Source organism: Macaca thibetana, chromosome 8, assembly GCF_024542745.1.
Source record: "Macaca thibetana thibetana isolate TM-01 chromosome 8, ASM2454274v1, whole genome shotgun sequence".
NCBI classification, from domain to species: Eukaryota; Metazoa; Chordata; class Mammalia; order Primates; family Cercopithecidae; genus Macaca; species Macaca thibetana.
This window is the reverse complement of record NC_065585.1, coordinates 36,481,363-36,493,505: the sequence shown is the minus strand read 5'-3', so window position 1 is coordinate 36,493,505 and position 12,143 is coordinate 36,481,363. Positions and strand designations below refer to the sequence as shown.

Below are 12,143 nucleotides of genomic sequence, written 5' to 3'. Positions count from 1 at the left end.
AAGCCTTTTAAATAAACTTCCACTCCTGCTCTGAAATTTGCTTTGGTCTCTTTTTCTGCCCTATGCCCCTTAGTCAAATTCTTTCTTCTGAGGAGGCAAGAATTGAGATTACTACCGACCCGTATGGATTCACCACCAGTAACCTGGATACCTTCCACCAGTAATGCCTTCATGGACTTTAGAGTCTAGCAAAAAATAACCCACTTTGGGGACAGATGCCTTACAATATTATTCCTTATGGTATATGAATGCTAACAGAATCGCTTTTAACAATTAAGCTGTTTGCACAACGTCCCCCACAAAAAGGATTCTTTAGGGTTAAAATATTTTAGGCTCCATGATAAGCTTCAAGGAAGAGAAGATACTTTCAGGGAGGGGCCGAAGTCCAGTATTTCTTAGACCACATTATACATTGTGCATCTCATTTCACTTAGCTATAAATACACTTTGTAGCACAGTAGAAATGCCATTGAACTTGGATCAGGAGATGGAATTTGAATCCTGGCTCTGTTGCACATTCTTTTTTGCCTTGCATCCAAATAATGTCATGGTTTTATATTTAGAAAACACAAGAGAATATACCTCTAACTGCTAGATACTATAAAAGAATGCAGGATGGACATTGGTTACAAATTTATATGTAAAAATCAATAGCTGTATGTTATACTGACAATAACTGGTTAGCAAATTTAATGGGAGGTAAGCTCTCCTTTATAACAGCAACAAAAAACATAAATGAGAGCTAAATAAAACAAGAAATGTTCAGAATCAAAACAAAGAAATAAAAAAACTCAAATTTTTCTGTTAACAACAACAAAAAATCTAAACAAACTTACCTAGACTAAAGGGAATAAAATACTTTGATCTTAGGAAACAATAAATTTCCCCTAAATTCATCTCTGTAGATGATATACTGCCAATCAGAATTACAAGAGGATTTTGGAGAACATACAAAATTATTCTAAAATGTGTAAACAGCTAGGACGATGTTGAAAAGGAAGAGGAATGCGGGGAACTTGCCTTACCAGATGCCATTCGGAAACTTTATTAAAGAGAAAGAGGAAGCTGCACGGATGCTTGGGACTATAGTCATGAATACAACAACAGTGCCTGGGCAATCAATTAATGTTGAATGAATGAATGAATGAATGACAACTCTTACCTTATACAAAAACATAGCTAGTCCGTTGCTTCTAAATGATGAAAAGGACGAGACGATATTAAAGATGCAGCAGTAAAGAGCACTGGATCTGAAGCTAAACTCTGGGTTTGAATCCTGGTTCTACTACTTGCCAGCTCAGTGGCCTTAATTAAATTTCTTAACCTCTCAGTGCCTTGCTTTTCTCATCTCTGAGATAACAACAGTTCTTTACAAGGGATGACAACAGTTCTTACTTCATACGGCTGTTGAGAGTAAATGCATTATCCACCTAAAGCCTGTGATGAGTGTCTAGCACAGAATAAGCTCTCAGGAAATATTTATTGAATGAAAAAGGAAAGGACGGAAAATTATAAATGTAGCCCTTGATCAAAGGTCAATGATATGGCATCTCACATTTAAAAATTTGCTGTCACTGCAGCAAGTATGCTTCACTGTCCACAAGTATGATCTAACAAGTCAATCTCAACATGTTAAACCTCCCTTCATCCCAACTGTGTACCTGTAAACTAACAACCTAATTGCATGATTTCAACCAAACCTTATTGTAACTTCAAACTGATTTTTCTCTAGATTCTTATATAACAATTTCTGTCATTTCAAATACATCAGTCTCTGCCAACAACCTCATATTCTTCATCTTGTTTACTCTTTATTCCCACTCCAACTGTTCTTAAACTTTTCTAAGCATCTACCTCTCTTCCTTTCTCCAAATACATCTCCTCCTTAGAAATTTGCTTCATTTCTTATCTGTCTTAGAAATAATGTCTTTCTTGTCAGTATAACCAGTTCACTGGCCCTTTTTTATTTATCTTGCACTTATAATGAAAATCCTATAATTGAGCAGCTAAAAGGAGGACACATTGGTGTCACTAAAGTTTGTTACTTTCCAACCTCAGTTTTCCTTTTCGGAACACACAGTCATACTTTTGCCACATTCTTCTCTCTTCAATTTCTCATGTATTTCAGCTTGTGTTCAATTTTCTAAGCTGCTTTATTTCTGAAACAATCTTTTGAACATTTTGATTCATCTCTTAATTTTCTGGAGTTTTTGATCAAGTAGTCTTTCAAGAATGACTTATAGGCATTTTATTTCTTGAATCCTTTCATGTTTAAGAATGCCATGGGAAAAATATCTTGGCTGAATATAATATTCTTAGATTATGAGCTCTCACATTCAGAATTTAGTGAACATAGCTTCATTATCTTTTGGCATTGAATGTCTGTATACTGAAATTTGATGCCAACCTAATATTTCCCCCAGTAGGTATTTTTCTTATTATGCCTGGATGTCTAAAAATAAATAGCCTCATGATATGCCATGGTGTTGAGCATTTGCCATCAAAATATCTTGCCATGCTGTTTTAAATGTTTGGAATGAAATCATCCTAAAAATCAAAAAAACGGGCCTATGTGCCCTTTGGATGGCAACTTTAGGCATTTCTTCATTTGAAATAATTTGCTTATTTTATCTTTCAATAATTTCTGTTTCATCTGCTGAGTTTCATACTTCAGGGACACCAATTACACTTACTAAAGACCTGGTTTGCCAATTCCAGCTATCAGATTTACTCTGGCTCCTTTAATGTTTGTCCTTTTCCTCTGCAGTTAGGAGCTTATTCTGTCTTTATCAGCACTTCCATATTCAGACATGTCTACTCTGTTTTGTACTGCTTTAAAATGATGTGTGAGTTTATCATCTTGGAATTTTTATTTGTTTCATCTGCTCTTTGTTCCTCTACTTCTCTTTTATTGCATTTATTTGGTGAATCAAGTGTATTTTGTATCTACTTTACCCCTTCTACTTATGTTTTCAGCTGTATCTCACTATGTTGCTTTATAGTGGATCTCAAACTTCAGAATGCATAAAAATTATCTGGAGTGTTTGTTAAACCACATATTGCTAGGCCCAACCTTAGAGTTTCTGATTCAAAAAGTAGGAGGTAGGAGCTGAGAATTTGCTTATCATAACAAGTTCTGAAGCTCATATATTGGGAACCACTTCTCTACAGAATAAAATATTCATCTTTGAATTATCATAGTCTACTATGAGGTAATCTTATTCCACCATGTAAGCAATGTTAAGAAACCAAAGACAAAATTAATTGTATCTCCTACTCCCCTTTGTGTTTTTGTTGACATGTATTTTATTTCAACGAATGCTAACATTCCATATGTGGTTATTATTTTCATTTTATACTGTTAATAGATTTTTAAATAAATGTTAAAATATATTCAAGATAAAAATAATAAACACATATTTTACATTTACCTATATGGTAGACACAGCCTTAGGGTGCTCCTTATCATGATCCTGGACTCCTGGTCTTCATGTCCTTGTGTGATCCCTTCCACTTGAGAGTGGGCAGAAGCTATGACTTGCTTCTAGCCAATAGAATATGGCAAACATGATAGGATGTCACTGGGTGATTTTGTTACATTATGTAGGATTCTGCCTTGCTAGCAGACTATTCTAAAGACTCTTCTTGCCAACTTTATGAAGTTAGTGGCTGTATTACTCAGGGTTCTCCAAAGAAACAGAGCCAATAGGATGGATAGGTAGATAGGTAGATAGGTAGACAGAGTTTTATTACGAGAAATTGGCTCATGTGTTTTGGAGGCTAAGTTCAACAATTCATCATCTGCAAGCTGAAGACCCAGGAAAGTACATGATATAGTTCAGTCCAAGTCTGAGGGCCTAATCCAGGGGAGATGACAGTGTAAGCCTCAGTCTGAGGGCAGAAAAAGATGGATGTCCCAGCTTAGGAGTCAGACAGAGCGGGCAATCTCTTCTTTCCTCTGCCTTTTTGTTCTATTCAGGCCCACAATGGATTGGATGATGCCCACTCCTATTTGGGAGAGCCATCTGCCTTCTCAGTCCACCGATTCAAATGAAGGTCTCATACAGAAACATTCTCATGGACACACCCAGTAATAATGTTTAGCCAAAATATATGGGCACCCTGTGGTCCAGTTAAGTTGACACATAAAATTTACCATCACTGTGATTACATAGCAAGAAACTGCAGGCTGTCTCCAGGAACACTGCAGTCAAGGGCCCGCCTTCAGTCTGATCATCCCAAGGAAATGAATTCTGCTAACTAACTACCTGAATGAGGCTTGAAGCAGATTCTTCCAGTCAGTAATCCAAATGAGAAAGCAGCCTGGCTGATACCTTGATTGCAGCCTCTAGGACCCTGATTTGAGGACACAGTTAAACTGTGCCTGGATACCGGAACCACAGAAACTGAGATAATAAATGTGTATCGCTTTCAGCTGCTAAGTTTGTGATAATTTGTCATACAGCATAGAAAACTGATATAACCTACACACAGAGCATGTGAAAACAAGGCTAGAAGTCCCACTTAAAACTACATAATGTCTTTCAAAATTTAAGCTTAAAGAGGATATTTTACGCTGTAAGAAAATGCTCATTGATTTTTCTTTCTCCAGGGCCTAAGATTTTTGTATTAAAATAACTAATCCAAATAAATTTCACCTTTACATTTTATACCTCACAAATTGCTTTTTTATAGAAGTTTAAGAAATGATTGTGAATTCTGTTAATGATTGGTTTAATTAGCAACTAAATGTCAAATACATCTCTTTAAAATAGGAGATACATGCAAAAAATTACTGTTAAGAGTCAGAGTAGAACAAAGTTCAGAGTAGACATTGGATATTAATAACAATGTAAATTTATTGCCAAATTAAAATTAACTTAAGGTTTAAATGAGACAGTATAGGCAAAGACAAAGAGAAAATAGGGAAGAAAAAGCATATTATCAGGAATTGAGAATAATGGAACGGGGGAAATGAGGAGTACTTTTTCTTCCTATTTTATGTTTGCTATTCCCAGAATCAAGGAATTATATTGTAATCACATGCAAGCATCAACAACAAAATACTGCGTAATAAGAAAATAAAGTACAATTGAAAATGAGATAGTTTATTTGGAATGAATTTGTTTCTGAACTTTCATAGTTATTTAATTCTATCATTAAAATTTCAAACTATTAGGTTTTATCCACCTCCAAGTAAATGAAAGGCAGCATTCCAGAAATAGTGTAAATCCATTTGATGAAACAGAAATTAGGTTTTACTATGTGTATAAAGTAGATAACTCTTTTAATATGTGATACAAAGTATCTGATTCTACAGAATTTTTGGACACCAACCTGTCTGCTTCAGTAAATGGCACGTGGAAAATTATGTTATGTTTCCATTTCTAACTTAAAAATAGATAGAAGGTACTAAAATTCTGAATCTGTTCCAGTAAGCATATTCTTGACATAGTTAACACCACTGTCTGTTATGCTTCTCAATTTTAGTTTACCTTAGGTCAAATCAACCTGTTCACTCCTTTATAACCTAAGATGCATATCTGCAAATTTAGAGGAACAGAGTGAACCACTGTAAAGAAAAAGAAAGAAAAGAAGGAAAGAAAGAAAAATAAAGAAGAAAGAAAGAAAGAGAAAGAAAGAAGAGAAAGGAGGGAGGGAGGGGAAGAAGGAAGGAAGGAAAGAAGGAGGGAAGGAAGGAAGGAAGGAAGGAAGGAAGGAAGGAAGGAAGGAAGGAAGGAAGGAAGGAAGGAAATGTATCCTCATGAGGATAGATCTGCCATTTTCTTGCTGTATTCATAATGACTGAGTCCATACATGTTGCAGGAACTGCAAGAATAAAGTCAAATCAGGGAAAGGGTTTACTTACCTGGTAAGAGCATAAGTTCTGATGTTGTGGTGCCAATCCTGATTATTTTTCCCAACAGACATCTGTGCTGATCACAGACCACAGTAATTACATTAATCATTTTTGTTTCCTCAGGAGCTAGGGGACTATACCCAAAGAAGCAATATGATACTATTAATAGAAAAGGATTAGAATACATCCTGTTCTTACAGTTCCTAATTTGAGGTCTATAAGCTAAGACTTTAAGCCCCAATTTGGGATCTAAAACACCTCATCCAGGTGTTTCTTACTGTTTGTAATAAGAACAGTAATGCTAGATTAGGACCATTTTATCTAGTAGATAGTAGATGGAGGCTAAATAATTAGGATCATCTTCAATGTGGATAATTTCATGATAACAAGTATGTAACCCTAGTTAATAAAATCTTCTTAAAAGAAGTAACACTCTCTTTGTATTCTTATATTCCATCAGATTGTATACATCAATATTTATCTCCACACAGACTGTTCTTAATAAGAAAATAAATGATGCTTGATTTTTAAATAATATACTATTGTGAATATTTATTCTTTGCTGATTTTTAGAGATATTCACATACTAATATAATAGAGTAAGTTAATTGGTCACTTTTATTTGAGAAAGAACCTGAACAAAGTCAATTTACATGCTTGCTGATATAAATTGCCTCTCTTCTGTTTTTCTTAAAAAGCAATACATTGCTTTTAATGCCTCCAAGAAGTACCATATATGTACTTTTAAAATTTATACAGTTGCTTTAGAGAAAATGAACTTAATGACACCATAATTAATAATGCATTTATGTGCTAAATTTCCCTATGACTTCTTTGGTCAAGTCTTTTTCGTTTCCCCGCTAGCCGTCTCAAATCAAATCAGGAGAAATGTCCCCTTAGCAAACATGTCGCTTACTCTAAAATCTATACTATTATGTTTCTTGCTGAAGCACTGATATACTGAAGTCTGCATCTTTCACTCTTCAGTTGCATTGTGTGCTTTTTCTCCTGTGCTATCAAGAGAAGAGTTAAATTCTTTTGTCTCTCTGAGAATTTAAAAATGGAATTTTCAAAAGCAGAGTACCTTTCAGACAGTTATGCAGCTGCTTTCTTAGCGATATCAGTAACTAGGCTCTATCATTGAATGAATTCTATAATAATTTATAATAACCTACAAGTAAATTTAACAGACTTCCAGTTCTAGAAATAGCTTGGAGAAATTATCCTAAAAATCCCTTGACAAAAGTAAGTAAGTAAAACCACAAAATAAAACAAAACAGAACAAAAATTTTAAAATATAAAGCAGAAACAAAGGGAATGCTGAAAACTAGTAAGCAAGCATATGAACTGAAACTCCGGCATACACCAAAGATACCTAAAGTTTGTATCCTCTGTGAAGGAAAAAACCTGCCAAGCACAGAGACAACCAGGAGGCTTAACTCTCTTGACCTCAGTTGGGTGAAGGATAGATACATGTAAAGCCAATTCACAAAACAGGAAGTACAAATGGCCAAGAAATGTATAAAAAGATGTGCAATCACCTTAGTAATGGAGGAAAAGCAAATTGAGACAATAAGAAATATAATTTTCCTCCTATCACATTAGCAAACCTTTTTAGTTGGACAATATTAAGTGCTGTGGAGGATGCTGAGTAATGACAGTGCTAATGCATGGCTGATGGGAGAGTAAATGAGATCAAAGTGGTATCATTTAGCAAACCTGAAGATGCTCACACCCTTGGACCTGTCAGAGAAATTCTCAGACCAAAGAAGAACAAAATGTTCATTATCATATTGTTTATAACAGTAAAAAATTTTAAAAAATGGAAAAAACAATATAAATTCCCATCAATAGAATGTTAGAAAAATAAATGGTAGCATATTCCACCATTTACAATGGGTACTGGGTACTATCTATCAGTGAAAAATATAAACTAAATCAAAGCTATATAGATAAAGGGTAAATTCCAGGAATAAAATGTGATTTTAAAAAATCCAGCTGCCAAATGATGATACCATACTACATGATTTGTATAATGCTTAAAGACATGTGTCCAAACAATATATACAGTATTTATTTAAAGTAAATGTATAAAGCATTCATAATATATTTAAAATGCATCCATAAAATCCATGTATTAGAAGCAACAGTATTAAAAATTGTGGGAATAATAAACACATTTAATATGGCTGTAATCTCAATGGAAGTAAAAAGGGGTATGAGATCGAAGAGGGGTAAGATAAGCTACAATTCTAATCTGTACTGCCTTGTTTATTTTTAAAAAAAACAAATTTTCTGTAACAGTTGTGAGGGTGGATTAAGTGTTAAGAAAAGTGAACTGTTTCATCTGCTATTGGTGGAATGGTAAATTGCAATGTCTTTGGAAGGCAATTTGACAGTATCTATCAAAATGTAAAATGCATATACCTATTATTCATCAATTATATTTCTAGTAATTTATTCTATGAATAGATTTGATGTAATAAAAAGGTAAATATAGAAAGATATTTATTGCAGTAATGTTTGTAATAGCAAAACTTTTGAAACAACTTAAAGGGGACTGATTAAATAATTATATGCCCATGAAGTGAAAGTGCAAAATGAATGATGTAGCTCTCTAATGGCTGAGAAGAAAAGATCCTTGATATAAACTGAGTAAAAACAAGCAAGGCAAAGAAGAATGGCACTGTATGTACACAGATGTGGTCTCATTGGTGTAAGAAATATATATGCTTAGAAACAAATCTGTGTAAGCATATCCATGAAAATATTTGGAAGTTTACATAAATTGTTAAAGACAGATGCTTCTATGGAGGAGAACTGAGAGAATGAGGTGAAATGAGATTTAAATTTCATGGTATATGCTTTGTACAAAATTGGGTAAGATAAATGTGCTGGGTTGAACCATTATATATTTTGACCTGTAATAGGAACAATTTCACACAGCTCAATCATCTAATATGCATGATGTAAAGCATGGCTTAGAAGGCTTCCACTATGAGGCAGGTGGATTACTTGAAGTCAGGAGTTCAAGACCAGTCTGGCCAACATGGTGAAACCCTGTCTCTACTAAAAATACAAAAAAATTATCCAGGTGTGGTGGCACATGCCTGTAGTTCTAGCTACTCAGGAGGCTGAGGCAAGAGAATCGCTCGAACCTAGGAGGTGGAGGATGCTGTGAGCCGGGATTGCGCTGCTGTTCTCCAGAGAGAGAGAGAGAGAGAGAGAGAGAGAGAAAAGACTTTCACTATGACATTCAGAGCACTTTAACAAACTGAGTGTTTAATAGGTCTGAAGGCCCTTTTGCTTGATTGCAAGTAGAACTTCCAGGAGCTTAGGTGAAGTAGAACAAGGGTCAGCCAGTCTCTTGGGACTGGTGATCTGGGTTGAAAAGCCAAGTGCACCAGGGTAGCAATGCATGGTCACAGAGGCTGTGCGGGGCACATATACTATCTGGAGAGATGAGTTGCCAGTAGCAGAGCTTGACGATTATTAGCAAGCCCATCCTGAGTGCAGTTTTGACAGAATGCATCTATTGGCAGGAGTGTGAGAGGCAGCAAATGCTTGTGGCTTGTTCTTGCTCTGACTGCAACATTAACTTAGCCTTTACTTGGCTGAGTGCCTGACGCTCTCCTTAGAAGAGATGCAATTATCCCCTTGCCCTTTTTAAACATTCTCTCATGTCACTTTGTAGTCTGGCTGTAGCAATGTCATGCCTGATAGCTGGTGTCTGATGTGAGCCTTAGCCAAGGGTGTCATTACCTGGAGAGGGTACGGTGATGTAACCCTACACCATGATCTATTGTGAACCTGTGAGTGCTATAACCCCAAGCTTTTACTGGTTCAACACTGAAGCCAATCAGCCAGGCAGAAGGGAAAAGAGATGATTTGTTTGCTCTGGGATTGGGTCATTGCTGGCTGACTCTATCAGTTAAACGGGCCCCCTCTAATTTCAGTGTTCTCCTATTGTATGGGGTTCTTTTTAAGTGGTTGTGGTGTCTCTGTGTGTGTGTGTGTTAAATTTTATTACATTTACTAAATTTCCCTCTATTTTTCCCTTGCAAGAGAATCTATTAAACTAATTGAATTCATTTACCTTATTTTGGTTTCTGTTCATTCATCAATTCATTCCTCCATCAATCCACTAAACATCACCAGTAAAACTGAAACTAAATATTAGACTGGGGATGAAAAGCAGTACACTATAGTGGTTAGTAGCATGGTTTCAGGAGTCAGAAACCTGGGCTCTAGTCCAGGATTATCCGCTTACTTGATCTTACATTAGGTCTTCTAATCTCTTTTTGCTTTGGTATCCCCAACATATAAATAGAACCTACCTCATAGTGTTATTATAGAAATTAAATAAGATAATCAGTATAAAGAGATCTGCACAGAGGATGAAACACAGTAAGTCTACAATACATGTAAACTTTTATTAATAATGATCTATGAAAATTGTTTACTTTATCCTTATAAATGAGAGCCATAGGTACAGTTCTATACCTAGGCTATGTCTGAAACAAAGATGCAGTTTCCATCTTATTAGAGAGGGTATTTTAACAGGCTCTAAACTGACCCTCTTATTCTTGTTCAGGAAAATCATCTGGATCTGGAGATGGATAGTCTCATATCCAAGGTCTTTGTTCAGAGAAGCCAGAGGCAAAAATATGTTACCCTCTTCCTATTCTCCTAGCTAGCCAAATAAAATGCAGCTTTAATATTCTTCTGGGTGGTACAACTGAATTTTTTCTTCTCTCTTTAGTCCTTACATGAGGACATTTATAACATCAACCAATCTTTCTAAAAGCTAGACAATTCCTTTATGAAATATATTTCAAGGGTTTATTACAAAAGTATACAAATAGCTCTCTGTTCCAAAAAAATTAGTCAACCGCTATGATTTGCTATCAAGTCACAACACAAAACAGACCTGCCACAGGGCTTGGAGCCCTCCTGTAAGGTTTTGGAATAAAGACTCTTAAAGGTTCTTTCTCCACTTAATGCAATCCCTCTTACACTTCTGAGCTGATCAGAATTCAATCCAGTGAAGTTTAGAAATAATTTAATAGTATTTCATTCTTCCTGCTATTAACACCAGAGGCCAAAGTTGACAGAATAGATATCTTCAATAAGATTTTGAGGCAGAAACAACTGTGTTTCATGAATGAAAGCCTCTTTGCACACAAATAAACTTGGCATAGACTATCATCTCCATCATCTCTCCAATTGCACCTAACTAACATTTCAGAGATTCAAAGAATACAAATATGTAATACACTTTGACATGATGGATTCCAGCTTCCAACATGCTGGGTTTCCTGTGACCTAAAGAAAATATTCTGAATTATTTCACGCATTCTCTTAAGGACAAATAGCCAATTCTCATGAATAAGCTGAAAATCCTTCAAAGCACAGTTAGTAATATGCAGCCTCAGGACTTAATGTCAGCTCTTCATTTTGTGTAATTTCTTAATGTGTTCCTGTTTTCAGCTCCTCTATTTATCTGTCGTAAGTATTCAGGGATTTTGAACTCAGCCCCATGGGTAGAACCTACCTTGAATGTGTTAAAATTTAATGACCGACAGCATTTATCTTCCCACCAGTCAAGCTTCAGATCTCAGCTCCATCATCATTTCCTTATATATACTTTTTCCCCATGATACATTCTCATATTTCCCCATCTTTTTTCCTTTCTTGTACTTATTAATTTGAATGGCACTCTTATCTAATTATTTGATTCATACCTGTCTCCTCTACTAGATTCAAATTTAGTGGAAGGCATAGTGGTATGCACTTATAATCTCTGCTACTCAGGAGGCTGAGGGGAGAAGTGGGAGAATTGCTTGAGCCCAGAAGTTTGAGGCCAGCCTGGGCAATGAAGTGAGACCTCATATTTAAAAACAAAACAAAACAAAAAACTCCTTGAGGACAGGTAGCTTCTAGTTTTGCTCTGTTTACCTTTATATTCCATTGCCTAGCAAAATCTCTAGAATTTAGCAATCAATAAAAATTATTAAATAAATGAAAGTACACTTAAGAATAAATTTCCTCCAAATTGTTTCCTTCTACCTTTCCACAGTCGTTCCCATATTTCTTCATGTTCATCGAATCCATATTTCATGGAATTAATTGTCCCATGCATCTGGCTGAATCCCAATTAAACTTTTCCTCTTTTCCCATTGGTAAGTTCAGGAAACCAACCCTTTTCCCCATTGTAACATTCCCATCTACTATGCCTTAGACCATCCCACATGAAGTAGATGTTGTGAGTCAGACACAAAGG

The 12,143-nt window shown here is 35.5% G+C and overlaps 2 protein-coding genes across 4 annotated transcripts in view; one reads left to right on the top strand and one right to left on the bottom strand.

Moving 5' to 3' along the window:
- EBAG9 (estrogen receptor binding site associated antigen 9) overlaps positions 1-12,143 on the top strand; it is a 1,013,262-nt gene that overhangs the window by 189,596 nt on the left and 811,523 nt on the right. The window lies entirely within an intron of this gene.
- The window catches only part of TMEM74 (transmembrane protein 74), a 143,702-nt gene that overhangs the window by 107,351 nt on the left and 24,208 nt on the right, over positions 1-12,143 (bottom strand). The window contains exon 2 of one of the 3 annotated variants that reach the window (XR_007728229.1): positions 8,939-9,056. The exons of the other annotated variants lie outside the window; for them this stretch is intronic. The gene's annotated coding sequence lies outside the window, so the exon portion shown is untranslated. Of the gene's footprint in view, positions 1-8,938; positions 9,057-12,143 lie in introns of those variants that run through there. 3 annotated transcript variants of the gene reach the window in all.